The sequence below is a fragment of the Microcaecilia unicolor genome, chromosome 1 (genome assembly GCF_901765095.1).
Source record: "Microcaecilia unicolor chromosome 1, aMicUni1.1, whole genome shotgun sequence".
In the NCBI taxonomy this organism is placed as follows: Eukaryota; Metazoa; Chordata; class Amphibia; order Gymnophiona; family Siphonopidae; genus Microcaecilia; species Microcaecilia unicolor.
Genome location: NC_044031.1, coordinates 405,114,140 through 405,131,211, shown reverse-complemented (window position 1 = coordinate 405,131,211; position 17,072 = coordinate 405,114,140). Strand labels below are relative to the sequence as shown.

The 17,072-nt window shown below is 48.5% G+C and overlaps 1 pseudogene; it reads left to right on the top strand.

The window, feature by feature from the left end:
- Positions 1–6,982: 6,982 nt before the first annotated feature.
- LOC115482536 overlaps positions 6,983–17,072 on the top strand; it is a 160,801-nt pseudogene continuing 150,711 nt past the window's right edge.

Below are 17,072 nucleotides of genomic sequence, written 5' to 3'. Positions count from 1 at the left end.
AGTAGGACCAAGTAATAATAAATCAGAGGCTACAATGACAACCCACCAAATTACAAAACATCAAAACCCCCACTACCCGCAAAAGAACAAGACAAATAATTGCCAAAGACTCACATCCCCTACACCAAAACTAAATGATAAAAACAAACATCAAAGCAACTACCAACCCACAGTAACCCATTACAGGCAAAATGCACATCATAAAACTCCTTGTGGGAATATCTATCCTAACACTAATATCCAACAACACAGGAGCCCTAACACCAAGAGACAATAACAATATACCAATATTCTATATCTCAACCCACACAACAAAAAGCAACGACCCTCACCAACTCAGAACAACCATAAGCAGATGGACTTACTCAACCACAAATACAGATGAAGGAACACACCGAACAACAACCCAAACACAACGAATGGCAAAGAAGGGAACCAACCAAGCCAACAACCCAAAAAAGCGTCAGCTAGTGAAAATATCCAAAACCACGACAACAGAAGACTCCTATCTGTATGTGTGCACACAGGAGAGTATGAATTGTTGAGTGTGGGGGAGTGGATGTTCGGTAGTCCAGATGGTGGTGACCAGGACCCTGGGACTCCATAATGTGAAACAGCCGACATAATCAGCTGCTCATTACAGCTCTATTGCCATAATTTATTCCAGTGTTGGGGGTCCTGGAGAACCTCTTGTCAGTCAGGTGTTCAGGATCTTCACAATGAATATGCATGACATCAATTTGCATACACCCTCCAGAACCGACTTGGAAAACACTGATTTATTAATTCCTGGGATTTGTCCCTCAGAAAGGAATACTGAAATGAGATACTCTGTTAGACAACCCTACTGACCATCATTATTAAGCAAATAGGTGACCTTTGTTCCCTCAAACCTTTATCACGAATTATCACTTGAATAAGCAATGTGCTTTTTTAAGCAGGCCTTGCTCATGAATATTATGGGTGCACTTACTTGGTATATAGAGGAGATATTCATGGTCACATAGTAAATATATTTATTCATAGCACATATAAGACCTACCTGTTCAAAAAGTGCTTACCCACAGAAAACATAAACTAACCCTCACGTTCCCATATGACACATCGTAGACCAGCCCCTCCATCTCGTCTCTCCGCTCTCCTCTCTATCTTTCCTATTTAAACTGTAATTGTGGTAATTGCTACCTCTTCTAACTCTTTAAGCCATACTGATTCATTCTTTCCTATTAAAATGTAATTCGCTACCTCTAACTATCTCTGTAAGCCACATCGGAGAATGTGGGATATAAATGCTGCTATAAATAAAATAAATAAATCTGCCAATATCAGTTGGTCACATCAACGCCACATCAGCGGCCAACAAGACCAAAATAATTAATACTGGATATTGGAAAACACCTAGGACTAGCCTTCCTTAACAAAAACTTGGATCCACGACAAAGAAGACCCCATAATCCTAGACCTTTGCCCTCCAGGTTACAAAATCATACATTGGAGCAGAAATGGGAAAAAAGGAGGGCGCATCGCACTAATTTGCAAATCCTTCTTCCTAGTGGAACCCATTGAGGAATTAGTAACACCACAGCTGGAAGTCACCTCTATCAAAATAAGTGACAATACCTTACTCAACCAACTATGCTGCATACTATTATACAGACCACCTTATTATTGGATATATAAGGGGGAAAAAGGTGGGGAGGCTTTGGGGAGGGAAGGGGGATTAGTTTAGGGGGGGAAATACTAATATCAATAAAAATACAAAATGTGAAGATATGCCAATTGCTGTTATGGAACTTGCTTATGTAATGTGAAATGTTACAGCTGATTATGTTCACTTAATAAAAATGATTGAAACATACAGACCACCTTGAAACTGGAAAACAGCCCAATCCAACTTCATGGATTTTGTCTCAAACACCTGCATATCTAATTGCAATACACTAATAATAGGCGATATCAACCTACAGTTAGAAGACCAGAGAAAAGAAAACACCAAGGAGTGTGTTGAGTTCCTCAAAGTTTGGGATGTCCAAATACCACTAGTGCCTTCAGCACACGCCAAAGGACATGCACTTGACCTACTAACACATAGATTGTCATCAAACCAGGAAATTACAATACAGAACCTGAGATGGATAGAAACTCCCTAGTCTGACCACTTCAGTCTAGACATGACTATCTACTGGAAAGAAAGAAGGACACACCCAACACAAACACGGACCCCACGCAAATCACGAGGGAAAACTGACACAACCAAATTCTGGTCTTCAATTTACGAGAACCAGTGGTCCCCACAAACGGACTCCATAGATTTTCTAACAGAATGGGACAATAGATGCACTACCGTTCTGGATGAATTAGCTACCATATCAACCAAAACAATACAAAAAAGAAAAGCAATCCCTTGGTGCAACGAAGACCTCAAATAACTCAAAACACAATGTAGAAGACAAGAATAAGCTTGGGAGAAAACAAGAATGATCTCACCAAATCCAAGTGGACTAAAGCACGGAACAAGTACAAATAAGACATGTAAAAAAAAGAACTTTTACAAAGAACAAGTAGGGTTAGACTACAAAGACATGAAGAAACTCACAAGCTGATTGACAACCTCCTAACCACAAAATCACTGATAATTGCGAATGAGGAGCCCCAACAGCACTTAAAATGGCTAAATACTTCAAAGAGAAGATCGGTAATCTACCACAGAATGACACCTACCTAGAAACTCTAATAGAATAACTAGATAATCCCCAAGATGAACTACCAGTAGACAGATCATGGACAACTTTCACCTAACTTACCAATGACTTAGCGGCGCAAAATATAAGAAAATTTTCCACCGCATTCTGTAAGCTAGACACCTGCCCCAACTACTTAATGAAAACACCCCATACCCGCTACATTGACCAACTGACTAAATACCTAAACTTCACGCTCAGTGAAGGACAATTCCCAATAGAAAAGGGCAATACTACTTACTCCAATCTACTTGGAGTAAGTAACTACTTACGGTTACTGACGTCAGACGAGGGTGGGCCCAGGAGGAAGGAGGGAAGTCCATAGAGGCAATCAGCTGTTCTTGTCGGTATTTGTCGGTGCAGCGCCTTCACACAGAGGTGAGAGGTGCTGTGAGGGCCTGGTATCAGACGGAGGGGGGCCCAGTGGAGGGGGGGGAGTGGCGGCAATGACCTCAGGGGGGCGGTGAGGCCACGGGAGCTGCCATTTCAAGGAAGGGAGGAGGAAGGGAGGGAGACTGGGGCTGCCTTAAGTTATGATTTCAATACAGGGGGGAGTGGGGAGCAGCGGTGACCTCTGGGGGGGGGTGAAGGGCGTAAATAAAGGACCTCAGGCAGGGGTAGGCAAGGCCGTCAATAAAGGATGTCCATAAAGGACGTCCATAAAGGATGTCTTGTTTTTTCTGATATCCTTGGCATTCGCAGAGCAGCCAGCATAACGCTTGGCTGCTCTGTGCATGCTCTTCCGGCGAATTATCCGACGGTCTTACGAAGGGTTAGAGAATGCAAGTGAGCTGCAACGAGCAGCTCATTTGCATTCCCTTTCCTTCGTGCATAGCCGTTCCCTACCGATTCGCTATGGAATTCGGTACGGAACGGGTCTAACGAGGACTTTAGTGCATCCCCCCCTCAGACTGAAAAGCCCATCTAAACCCACTTACTCTCAGACAATGGACCAGCAGATGGTCAGACAAAGCCTCATAGATGAAACCAGTTACTAAAAATAGATGAGACCAGTTACTACAAAAGGGGCTTGAATTATTTTGCTTACTGGCTTCTTCTCTGTGGACACTTGGCTCATTGATTCCTGACCGGTCTCTCTTCTTGGGATCTGCCTCTCTGCTGGACTTCACACACACCCGGATCAGACTTTCTCCAGGCAACAACAACTAGATAGGAATTTCCCTTGCTTATCTTTTTATTTTATTTTATTAAGTGAAAATCAAACATACAAATATAATTGCAAATATTCAGCCGGATAATTTCCAACTTATACTTTTAACACTTTTAGATTAACTTTGCCCAACTGTTTATAGTTCCCCTACCCACCTCCCCCCCTTCCCTCCTAGTTGATTGACAAGGTAGGGTCCGGTTGTGCCAACCACTCCGTGCATGGGTCCCAAACTCGATGATAGGGTATGAGTCAACCCAATAGCATAGCAGTCAGCTTAGACATCAACTGAATATAGTCCAATTTCCGCAGGATCGCCTTTAGGCCTGGTAAAGCCTTTTGCTTCCATGCCGCTGCCAGAATCTGGGTGGCCAATTGGTGCGCGTACTTTTTGCTGCCTTGCAGACTTATATGTAGTAAGCAATGGTCTATTTTCATGGGAAAAACAATTTTTGTTATGCTAGTGACAGGGGTGTGCTGGTAAATTTGTAACAACAGGCTCTTTCTCTGATCGTAGCCAGCTCTGCAGTTGCAAGGGCCAGGGGTGGCCGTGGGGTGGGGGTGGGGGTGGGGGAGCAACACTTGCCTCTCGCTCCTCCCTCCCTTCGTGCGGGCACGCTAGGTATACCTTTGCTGGCAGCCAATAAAAGGACTGCCACCACTCCCAACGTCTTGCTCTGAGCAGCATGCTGAAACTTCTCACACGTGCTGGAGAAGTTCTAGCCTGCTGCTCAGAGTTGGAAACAAGGAGCGGGGAGCAGCAGTAGTCTATTTACTTGGCTGGCAGGCTTCAGCATCCCCAGCAGCAAAGTAAAAGAGAATTCAGCAGGGGGCCCAAGCCCACATTTTGGGAGCCAGTTGTTAAAGTAGCCATGGAGGGCCCTACTTTAACAACCAGCTCCCAAAATTCTCAAAAAATTAACAACTGGCTCTTGCGAGCCTGTGAGAGCCTGCTCCAGCACACCACTGGCTAGCGATCAATTTCAACACTCTCATCCAATATTGTTGAGCCTGCGGGCAAGCCCACCAAACATGGATCATGTCCCCCACCATACCACACTGGCGCCAGCAGAGAGCAGACCCTCCCTTAAACATCTTGGCTAGTCTCTGTGGTGTATAGTACCAGCAATATAATATTTTATAGCCATTTTCTACCAAAGCATTAGAGACTGATACTTTAAGTAAGGACATGAACACCCTTTCCCATATATGGTATTCGTATGGAGCCCCTAATATTTCTTCCCACTTCTGACTATAGTACAGAATGGGGCGTGATTGTAGGAGAAGTGCTTTGTAAAGTCAAGATATCCCCCCTCTTCCACCTCCTCCAACCATTGCCCGCTCTAGCTGTGTTTCCTCTAGGCTCAGCTCTTCCTTTGTGCGTCTCAGAATAAAATCTCTCAATTGTCGGAATTGGAAAGCATTGGAGGCAGGAATCCCATATTCCTCCTGCATTTCCTCAAATGTGAGAAGCTCCCCATCCTCCCATACCTGGCCCAATTCCCATAGACCCCTTTGTTCCCAGTTCTTAAAGCATTGATCTGCAGATCCCGGGCCAAAACCTGGCGCATGCCGAATCGTCATGTGTAAGAAGAAATTGCGCCCTCGGAAAAAGTTGGTACGGATTTTACTCCATATAGTAAGTGGCCACCCCACAATTCTGGGGGGGGGGGCCTCTTTTATTATCCCTTTTAACACTCTGTCAGGTAGCCAAGGTATTGCTTTGAGCGGGTTGGACTTACACCAAGACTGCTCCATATCTTTCCATGCCCTCGCCCTCCCCTGGTGCCACTCAGCTAATATTAGAAGATGGGCCGCCCTGTAATAAAGCAAGAATGAAGGCACTCCCATCCCCCCATGTGCTCTTGGCTGATGCATTACTTTCCCACTGTGGGCGAGTGTCTCTGTGAGAGAGTGTGTGTATGCTGTCACTAACACACACTTAAATCTGGGAGGGGGAGGGGAGGGAGGCGCCCCACCCTGGCACACACGCTCATTCCCCCACACACACTCTCTCTCTCTGTCACAAACACACACTTGCACCTGGGAGGGAGGGGGGCCACCCTGCCACACACTCTCATTCTTACACACACTCACATTCCCATACACACGCTCTCTCACAGAGACACTCGCACACAGTGACGTAAGAGACGGGCGCTCAGGTTAGTCAGCTGATTGTTTTTTTTTTTGTATCACCGGCCCTGCTGCTGAACATGAAAAGCAGCAGTGGCCGGCAATGGGAGCTGGGGCTGGCGCTGTCGCTGTCGCTGTTGCGGTGGAGGAAAAGTGGGCTGTCAGGGCCCGTCTAGGGCCGGCCGTGGCTACGCCCCTGGCAGCAGTCTTGAGCGATTCTACTCCTCCCCTGCCTGGGTTGGTGTTTGCTGGGGTGTGGCGTTCAGTGTGTTTGCGGTGTCAACCTTGGGGGGGGGGGTGTTTTGGTGATGGGCGGCAACTTTGGTGGGTGGGGGACGTGCTGGGGGGTTTTGTTCTGTGTGTTAGCGGTGGCAACCTTGGGGGGGGGGGTGTTATGGTGATGGTCGGCGACTTTGGGGGGGGAAGTTGGGAAGGGCGGATAGTGTGTTTCCAACCTTCTAATGGGACGTCATTTTACGTTGTGCACTGTTATTTGCTGAGTGTCATTGCTCCGCCCTCGACGTCATTACGTTTGATGCGTGGGCGGGGCAGTCACTCATGGAGCAAAAAAGTGGTCTCAGCCGCCTCACTTTAGAACGTTGGGAAAGTGAGGCTTCATTAGAATGTTGGAGGTGTGTTTTATATAGAGAGATAATCGTTTGCTATTGTTTTCGGTGAATGAAAATGGTGGCAATCTGAATCTCCGCCTACTGGCTTCAGCCCATATAATGGGCTAGATAGGCTCATGCAGTCTCCTGTTCTCTGTCTAACCTCCTTGACTTGTACAGATCTACCTTAAGGAAGTGGGCTACCCTAGATGACCTCATCAAGGGGAAGGGATGAAGTGCTCTGAGCATGCTCTGCTGCTTTCTGTTCCTCCAGTGTCTGCAGGATTGCAAAGTGCCGAATACACACAAAAGAAAAGAAAGTTTTATTTTATTTCTGGGGACTGCAACCCAGTCCCAAGTCTGTAGAGAGGGAGAAGAAGGAATTTATCTGACACCTTTAGGGATCAGTCTATCCTCCTCCTGTTTTATTCATCCTTCCAGGAAAAGGGAAGTCTCTTGGCTGAATCCATCCCAGCAGCTGCAGAATTCAGAGGGGAAAACAGAAGAGAAAATGTCTGCCCGAGTTTCTGATCAGGCAAGAAATTATTTTCTCTTATGTATACAGGGTGCCACTGCCAGCACAAAAAGTAAAACTGTACCCTTTGCTGTTCTTGCAGGCTTCCTTTCTATTTCCTTGTTTGTTTTGGAGTAGAGCAGTAATTTAATTGTTGTTTGTAGACTTTGCAAAATAAATAATCAATTCCACAAAATACAAAATGGCTCAATTTTCAGGGAAAAAGCCTCAAAGAGCTCCAAGACCAACACTTGATCTCACGGAGCTATAGTGGACCAAAAGGCCCTCTCTTCTTCATCACAGGCAACCCCCCCCCCCGATCCCACAGATCAAACTAACTATTAGTGTCTGTGGTAACTGTGTTCAGTACACATCCTATTTTTTAATTTTTCATTTTGTTAATTGTCCATGCATAAAGCACTGCTGAAGCTTAATAAACTATCAGATTCCCACTACTTATCTTAATCAAATAGTGATCGCTGGGTGCTGCTGGCTGCTGTGCGGTCCTCCACTTGCTACCCTGAGTTGACGGTGGCCAGCGTTTCGCTGCTTCTTCAGGGCCTCAGGTTGCAAATGGGACATCCGCCCAGCTCTGAAGAAGCAAAGGATAGGTAAAGTAAGCTCTTTGAGCAGGGACTGGCTTTTTTGTGTATGGTGTACAGCGCTGCGTATGCCTTGTAGCGCTATAGAAATAAGTAGTAGTAAAGTAAATAGACTATAGGCTCAGGATTGGGGCCCACTATTGTACATTTATGCCCCAGGAGTGTGTGATGTTCCTGGCTGCATTAACACTTGCACAACTACTACGGGCTTCCCTAGCCTGCACTCAAGATACTGCAATCCATGTCCAGCAGGTTAAAGTCTCCTACCAATGTTTGTCCCTTCATTCTCACCTTTTGTACGTCTTCAGCCAGATCTCTGTCCTTCCATCTGAGTCAGTCTGTGGATGGCCAAGTGCACCTCCTCCTTTCCCCATGCGCTCTGGCTTTCAGCCACATTATTGATACAGAACTAGTCATCTCCTTACTGTACCATCTCTGTCCTTTCCAAACAGATTATAGCATAGTAATAACATCAATAAACACACGTTTTCTCTCTCCTCAGCCCTGACCCCAACACTCTTCACTTTCTTGCCTTCAGACACCGAGCAACATTCTTCTCTCCCTCTCCTACTTTCTCCTTCTTCCAACTACTTTATCAGCCCAACATGAGAGATTTCTAGTGTTCTCTAAGCAACAGTATATCTGCTCAAAATATTGCATAGTTAAGGGAACATGTAGGGCTAGATTCTGTATATAGCGCTGAAAAAAAATGAGCCTTAAGCGTTATTCTATAAATGGTGCTCCGAGTTGGATGCCATTGATAGAATAACGTTTGATGCCGGTATCTGCGCCAGTTACACTAACTTAAATCTGGTGTAAATTCTCAGGCCTAAATTAGGCATGAATCTGCCTTGTTCTGTAACACCGTGACCTACCCATACCCCCATTTTGGATCTGTGCATAAAAATTAATGCACTGATCTTTATAAAATATCGATCGACTATAAAGATGTGTGCATAAATTCAAATTATTGCACCAAAAGTTATTAATGCCGAAGTATTGGCGCCAATTGGCTCGTTTTGCAATTAAATTACGCATGTAAATTGGGTGCATGCACGTTTAAGCACCGTATATAGAATTAGGGAAATAATGTACTAGAGATCTGTTCTCATTGACAGAGGTCATCTAACAAAGTCTATACTGTCTATTACATAAACATCATAATGAAAGTGTGACTGAATGTGTCCTCCTGGCTATTCCAGGCATCGATCACATTCAAGGATGTTGCTGCTTATTTTTTGGAAGTGGAGTGGGACATTTTAGGAGAATGGCAGAAGGAACTGTATAAGAGGGTCATCAAGGAGATTCATGATATCCTCATGTCACGAGGTAAATGTGTCTTCTCTATCATGTACTGCACAAGCATAGTATACAATTAGCATGGAAAAATCCCAGATCCCATGGACACCTGAAATTTAGGACCTTGATTCTGATGTCATTCCATATCCAACAGGAACCAGTGAAGTAGCTCACTACTGCAGTCTCTGCAGAAAGTGCTGCTCTGTTCTTAAACTGAAGACTTCATACAAGACCAGTTGCAGTCTGTCTCCCTTTTCTATACCAAGAAAAGTTTGGCACAGAAGACCAGAGAGAGCACTTGCCACCCAGATTTCTGGCTGAGAACTACAACTATTAACTGCACACTACTCAGCTATACTATGCAATCTGTAACTCCCTTCTGATGGTAACCAGATGTCAGAGAAGGTTCTAATTTAAAAGTTGTTTTCCTACTTCTTAACAGGTTATTCAATTGTTAATCCTGATGTTATATTTAAGATTAAAAAGGAAGATGAGAAATATTTCACCCAACACTTTGAATGGGAGGGAAAAGAAAACCTGAATGATCCCACCAAGAGTAAGTAGATGTTTTGGTTTTAAACGGCTTTGCGTTTTTATATCACAGGAGATGGATCATTAACATCAAACATTTGTAGAGTTAAACTCTGTTTCCTAATTTAATATTATCAGATCCTTGGTGAAACCTTCTTGACATGTTTTCTCATAGCAGGTCTTCCAGTGGTAACTTCTGTGTTCTCACTGAGTGTTAAACAAGAGGAAAATCTCCCGTTTATGGATCATCCTGAATTAGAGACTTTTGAAGTGACTCACCCTTCTGTAACAAGTAAGTATAAAATTCTTTCTGCATATATTTACTAAAATCATTTGGGACCATTTAGGAAATCAGTGGTGGTGGGATGAGCCATCCTCCTCTCTCCTCCTCCCACCGTTTCCCTATTTTGGACAGAGTTGGCTGCCTGTGGAGATAGAGGAGGCACCTGCTGGAGATGGGTGTGCTGGGGGTAAGATCAGGTCTGCAAAATCCTTTATCCTAGTGTCATGGGGTTGAGGAAATCTATACTATTGAATGGGCCGGTGGGAATAGAGAAGATAGTGGCAGGGGACATAACTGATTTAAGTGATAAAGTTTGACTTAGCCATGGAGTTTTTTTTTTGTTTGTTTCAATTGTTTATTTTTGAATTATTCAGTGAAATACACTATCAAGTCAAAACAGCATTTCTTCCTAACAGAATACTGCCTAATATCACAATACCAGCTTCCATATCATCAAGCTGATCAATCCATAGACTGGTGGGTTGTGTCCATCTACCAGCAGGTGGAGATAGAGAGCAAACTTTTGCCTCCCTATATGTGGTCATGTGCTGCCGGAAACTCCTCAGTATGTTCTCTATCTCAGCAGGTGGTGGTCACACACAGCAGCAGCTCTGGCTAGGCCTCCAAGCCTAATTTGTAGGTTTTGTTGAGTGCCTGGGGTTGAGGGCTCTTTTGAGCAAGTGCAAACCTGGTGGTGCCAGGTCCCTCCTTTTCTCCCCCCTCCCGCTGGCTCCGTTAAAAAAAAAAAAAAAAAAATTTTGAACGTCCTTAAAGGTGTTTATTTCGACGTTTCTTTAAACGTTCATTGCAGCTACTCACTGGGACACCAGGTCGTTACAGCTCGGAGCGGCAAGCAGGTAATTTTTACCTTTTTATAGCGGGCAGGGGGTTCCCCGATTCTTCTACTCGTGGCATATGGCGACGGAGGGCGAGGGCGCAAAGGGTCGCTCCCCGGATTGCTTGAGCGCTTCTAGAGGGGATGCGGGGGTCTTAAAGCCTGATTCGCCCTTGTTGGGTGACAGTTTCGTGACCGATGAATGTCCCGGTCCTTCCTCCGGCGTGGCGGTTTTTCCCGCCATAAACGCCCATCCCCCGCTTCTCGCCTCCGCCATCTTGGCCGGCCACGCGGCTCGGACGGCTTCTTCGTGGGCCGCCCTTGAGGTTGGAGACATTCATGCCATGAACGCCCTTAATTTGGGCGACGGCACAAAAGCGGCTAAAGTTAAGCGCCGTTCTTCCCGCGCGGCTCCTTCACGGAGTGTCGCGCCGGACGCCATTTTGGATGCGCAGCATGTCTCTCCCCCGCTCTTGCGAGCTCCGGTTGAGGGTGCGTCTAGGGCTGTGGCCCAGGCTGCAGAAGTGCACAGTCTGGGGGGTTTCTCCCCCGAGTTTGTTTTGCTGCTGCATCAGGCCTTCCTCATGCAAAACGCTGCCCCTGCTCCCTCGTCTGGTAAAGAGGTTGAGGTTCCCAGAGGTAAACGCCCTCGGGTTGATTCCCAGGCCTTGGAGGACTTTGTCTCCTCCGATGTAGATGAGGGCAGCGTGTCTGAGGTCTCCCAACGGTCCTTTGCGGATTCCTTGGAGGAGACGGATCCCCGCTCGGATGGAGCGGATGACCCCTCTGCAGCGCGGCTTTTTAGCCCAGAGGATTTGCCCAACCTGTTGATACAGGCCATGGACACTTTGAAGATTTCCTCTCCGGAGGACGTCTCTCCCTCAGCCCCTGTTGGCTCTGCCATTATGCTGGGGACGAAGCGCCCGCCTAGAACCTTCCACGTGCATGATGCCATGCACACCTTAATTTCGGCTCAATGGGATGTCCCGGAAGCGAGCCTTAAAGTGGCTAGGGCTATGTCCTGCCTCTATCCTTTGGCTGTGAGTGAACGTGAGGCCTTTCTGTGGCCTACCGTGGATTCTTTAATCACTGCGGTGACTAAGAAAACGGCGTTGCCGGTGGAAGGTGGCACGGCCCTAAAGGACGCCCAAGACAGAAGATTGGAGGCGGCCTTAAGGTCGTCCTTTGAGGCGGCTGCTTTAAGTTTGCAGGCCTCAGTTTGCGGCTCCTATGTGGCCAGGGCGTGCCTGACTATGGTGCAGCGGGCTTCCCCCTCGGATCATTCCTTGAGGGCTGATTGGCCGGCCCTGGTATCGGGCTTAGCCTATTTGGCAGACTTGCTGTATGATGTCTTGAGAGCCTCAGCTAAAGGCATGGCTCAGACAATCTCTGCGCGGCGGTGGCTTTGGCTGAAACATTGGTCTGCTGACCACGCCTCTAAATCCCGCCTGGCTAGATTGCCTTTTAAAGGCAAGCTGCTCTTTGGGGTCGAGCTGGACAAAATCGTGACCGATCTCGGCACGTCTAAGGGCAAGAAATTACCAGAGGTCAGGGCTCGGGCTAGTACTCGTCCCGGTACCTCCAGAGGACGGTTGCAGGAAGCCCGTCGGTACCGCCCGGGCAAGTCGGGTTCCTCTGCCCCCTCATCCTTCAAGAGGAATTTCTCCCCCAAGCAGCATTCCTTTCGCAGAGACCGCCGTCCCGGAGGTGCTCCCTCCGGTCCTCCCCCAGGGTCTCGTACCCAAGGACGGGGCCTTGGTCCACGCCCCAGTGCAGATTGGAGGACGGCTGTCCTCGTTTCTGGGCGAGTGGACCACAATAACTTCAGACGCGTGGGTGCTGGAAGTCATCAGAGACGGCTACAAGCTAGAGTTCTGCCGACCCTTAAGAGACGGGTTTGTACTCTCTCCCTGCAAGTCTCCGGTCAAAGCTGTGGCAGTGCAGCAGACCTTGGACAATCTGATCCGCCTGGGCGCGGTCGTTCCGGTGCCAGAAAGTCAGCTTGGCAAGGGACGTTACTCCATTTACTTTGTGGTACCAAAGAAAGGAGGTTCTGTCCGGCCTATCCTCGTCCTCAAAGGGGTCAATCGGGCCTTGAAAGTGAGGCACTTTCGCATGGAGACTCTCCGCTCTGTTATAGCGGCAGTGAAGGCAGGAGAGTTCTTGGCCTCCTTGGACATCAAGGAAGCGTACCTGCATATTCCCATCTGGCCTCCTCATCAACGCTTTCTGCGTTTTGCAGTCCTGGGACGACACTTCCAGTTCAGAGCCCTCCCATTCGGGTTGGCTACTGCTCCGCGGACCTTTTCCAAAGTAATGGTGGTCATCGCGGCCTTCCTACGAAAGGAAGGGGTACAAGTCCATCCTTATCTGGACGACTGGTTGATCCGAGCCCCCTCTTATGCAGAGTGCGGCAAAGCTGTGGACCGGGTAGTTGCTCTTTTGAGCTCCCTGGGATGGATCATCAACTGGGAGAAGAGCCAGCTGCGCCCGACTCAGTCCCTGGAGTACCTGGGAGTTCGATTCGACACCCAAGTGGGCAGAGTGTTCCTGCCAGACAATCGGATTGTCAAACTTCAGGCTCAGGTGGACCAGTTCCTAGTAGCCTCTCCTCTTCGGGCTTGGGACTATGTGCAGCTGTTGGGCTCTATGACGGCCACGATGGAAGTAGTGCCCTGGGCCAGGGCTCATATGAGACCACTTCAACACTCTTTGCTACAGCGCTGGACTCCGATGTCGGAGGATTATGCTGTGCGCCTTCCCTTGGACCCAGCAGTGCGCAAGGCGCTGAGCTGGTGGATGCAGACAGACAAGTTGTCTGCGGGAATGCCTCTGGTGACCCCAGAGTGGATTGTCGTCACGACGGACGCCTCTTTGTCGGGCTGGGGAGCCCACTGCTTGGGAAGGACAGCGCAGGGGCTCTGGTCTCCTGCAGAGGCAAAGTGGTCTATCAACCTCCTGGAACTCAGAGCCATTCGGTTGGCGCTTTTGGAGTTCATCCCGGTACTGGTGTTGAAGCCTGTACGGGTTCTGTCGGAAAATGCCACGGCTGTGGCCTATGTCAACCGCCAGGGAGGTACCAAGAGCGCCCCTCTAGCCAAGGAGGCTATGAATCTTTGCCAGTGGGCGGAAGCGAACCTGGAGCAGCTTTCAGCGGCCCACATTGCCGGAGTCATGAATGTCAAGGCGGACTTTCTCAGTCGCCATACCTTGGAGCCCGGAGAGTGGCAGCTATCTGCTCAGGCGTTCTTGGACATCACGAAGCGCTGGGGCCAGCCGAGCCTAGATCTGCTGGCGTCATCGGCCAATTGCCAAGTGCCGCGCTTTTTCAGCAGAGGACGGGACCCTCGATCCCTGGGAGTAGATGCTCTTCTCCAACAGTGGCCGACACAAGAGCTCCTCTATGTGTTCCCGCCCTGGCCCATGTTGGGCAGGGTGCTAGACCGGGTGGCAAAGCATCCCGGCAGGGTAATCCTGGTGGTTCCGGATTGGCCCAGACGTCCCTGGTATGCGGACTTGATCAGGCTCTCAGTCGACGATCCTCTGCGGCTGCCAGTGGAGCAGGGCCTGTTACATCAGGGTCCCGTGGTGATGGAGGATCCCTCCCCCTTTGGTCTTACGGCCTGGCTATTGAGCGGCAGCGTCTGAGGAAGAGGGGCTTCTCAGACAAGGTCATCGCCACTATGCTGAGAGCGAGGAAGCGCTCTACTTCTACTGCTTACGCCAGGGTTTGGCGTATCTTTGCAGCGTGGTGTGAAGCAGGCTCACTTTCTCCCTTCACTGCTCCAATTTCTTCAGTGTTGGCGTTCCTGCAAGAAGGTCTGGAGAAAGGCCTGTCGCTCAGTTCCCTTAAAGTCCAGGTAGCGGCTCTGGCTTGCTTCAGGGGCCGCCTGAAGGGTGCTTCCCTGGCTTCGCAGCCAGATGTGGTGCGCTTTCTCAAGGGAGTTGGTCACCTGCGCCCTCCTCTGCACTCAGTGGTGCCTGCGTGGAATCTCAACCTGGTGCTAAGAGCATTGCAGAAGCCGCCTTTTGAACCCTTGTCGAGGGCATCTCTAAAAGACCTGACGTTGAAAGCAGTCTTTTTGGTGGCTATCACTTCAGCCAGAAGAGTTTCCGAGCTCCAGGCGCTCTCATGTCGAGAGCCTTTTCTGCAGTTCACTGAGGCAGGAGTGACTATTCGCACAGTGCCTTCCTTTCTGCCCAAGATTGTTTCTCGCTTCCATGTGAATCAGCAGCTCTGTCTCCCTTCCTTTCGTAGGGAGGACTACCCAGAGGAGTACTCTGCTCTTAAATACCTGGATGTGAGACGAGTCATCATCAGATACTTGGAAGTGACCAATGATTTCCGGAAATCGGATCATCTGTTTGTCCTGTTTGCAGGTCCTCGTAAGGGTCTGCAGGCTGCTAAGCCTACAGTGGCAAGATGGGTCAAGGAAGCCATTGCAGCGGCTTATGTGGCTGCGGGGAAGGTGCCGCCTATCCAGCTGAAGGCTCACTGCACAAGAGCTCAGGCGGCCTCGATGGCAGAGGCCGGTTCCGTCTCCTTGGAAGAGATATGCAAGGCGGCAACTTGGGCTTCGGCTCATACATTCTCCAAGCATTACCGCTTGACTGTGGCTGCACGGGCGGAGGCCCGGTTTGGAGCTTCAGTGTTGAGGTCAGGGATTTCAATGTCCCGCCCTGGGTGAGTACTGCTTCGGTACATCCCACCAGTCTATGGATTGATCAGCTTGATGATATGGAAGGTAAAATTATGTATCATACCTGATAATTTTCTTTCCATTAATCATAGCTGATCAATCCATAGCCCCTCCCAGATATCTGTACTGTTTTTATTCTGGTTGCATTTCAGGTTCAAGTTTAGTCTTCAGTTACTTCAGTAAGACTTCGTGTTCAAGTTCTTCTTTCACTTGGATTCTTCAAGAGTTGAGACGAGTTTGTGTTACAGTGAGCTGCTGCATTCCTCTCCCCTCCGTTTTACGGGGCTGGATTGAGACTTAAAATTCTGCCGGCACTCCCTCCCGCTTCGTGCGGTTGTAGGGCAGCTTTGTACCCCTCCCGCTTCGGCGGTGTTAGGGTCAGTCAGCTCCTCCCGCGGTTGCGGTTGCAGGATAAGCCAGATCCCCCCGCATCGGCGGGTGTGGTGTCCCTCCCCCGCTCCGCGGGGATGAGCTGGACGGATTCCCCTCCCCCACTTGTGTGGGGATGAGCTGGGTTAATTCCCCTCCCCCGTTTCGGCGGTGGTGAGCTGGGCAGAGTGTCCCTTCGTGGGTGTAATTCTCTAAGTGCTGAGTCCTGCGGATGGAGCTTTGATATCGACATACTGAGGAGTTTCCGGCAGCACATGACCACATATAGGGAGGCAAAAGTTTGCTCTCTATCTCCACCTGCTGGTAGATGGACACAACCCACCAGTCTATGGATTGATCAGCTATGATTAATGGAAAGAAAATTATCAGGTATGATACATAATTTTACCTTTTACAGTAAAAGTAAACAAAAACAAAAACCCCATAACCCTCCCTCAGTATGATTCCCTATCCATTTCTTCCTTACCCCTTCCCTCAGAGATCTAAGTGTGTGAGGAAACAGTTACAGTATTAGCCGAAAGCCATTTCTTATACAAGTCTCAGATTCTATGGTATTGAGCAATTTTTCCTTTCCGTATAGCTGTAAGCTTTGACATTAGCCGCACATTGTCCAGTTTTTCCAAAACAGTCTGTAGGCCCGGCAAATTTGGCTTCTTCCATGCAGCCGCAATAACCATCTTGCTCGCCACAAACAACTGAGTGGCAAATTGATGGGTGGATTGTTTAACTCCGGGTGGCTTAAAATGCAGCAGACAGCTGTCTATTTTCATAGGATAGGCAACAGCTGCTACCATGTTCAGAAATTTCAAAACTTCAGTCCAAAGCCGTTGCGCATGTCTGCAAGTCCACCACACATGGAACATGCCTCCTATAAATCCACATTGTCTCCAGCATAGAGCAGACCCAGATTTGTAGGTGTGTAATACGAACAGTACAGGATATTCTCCGAGGACAAGCAGGCTGCTTGTTCTCACTGATGGGTGACGTCCACGGCAGCCCCTCCAATCGGAAACTTCACTAGCAAAGGCCTTTGCTAGTCCTCGCGCGCCCATGCGCACCGCGCATGCGCGGCCGTCTTCCCGCCCGAACCGGCTCGTGTTCATCATTTTCTTTTGTCCGCGCTCGGTACGGTCGTGTTTGCGCCGTTCGCGCCCCTTAAGTTGACCCTCGCGCGTCTTTTGACATTTCGCTCTAAAAAAAAAAGGGATTTCGGAGAAGGGCCTTTCGGTCTTTTTCCCTTCCCCGTATTTCTAGTTTTTGGCCCCGAT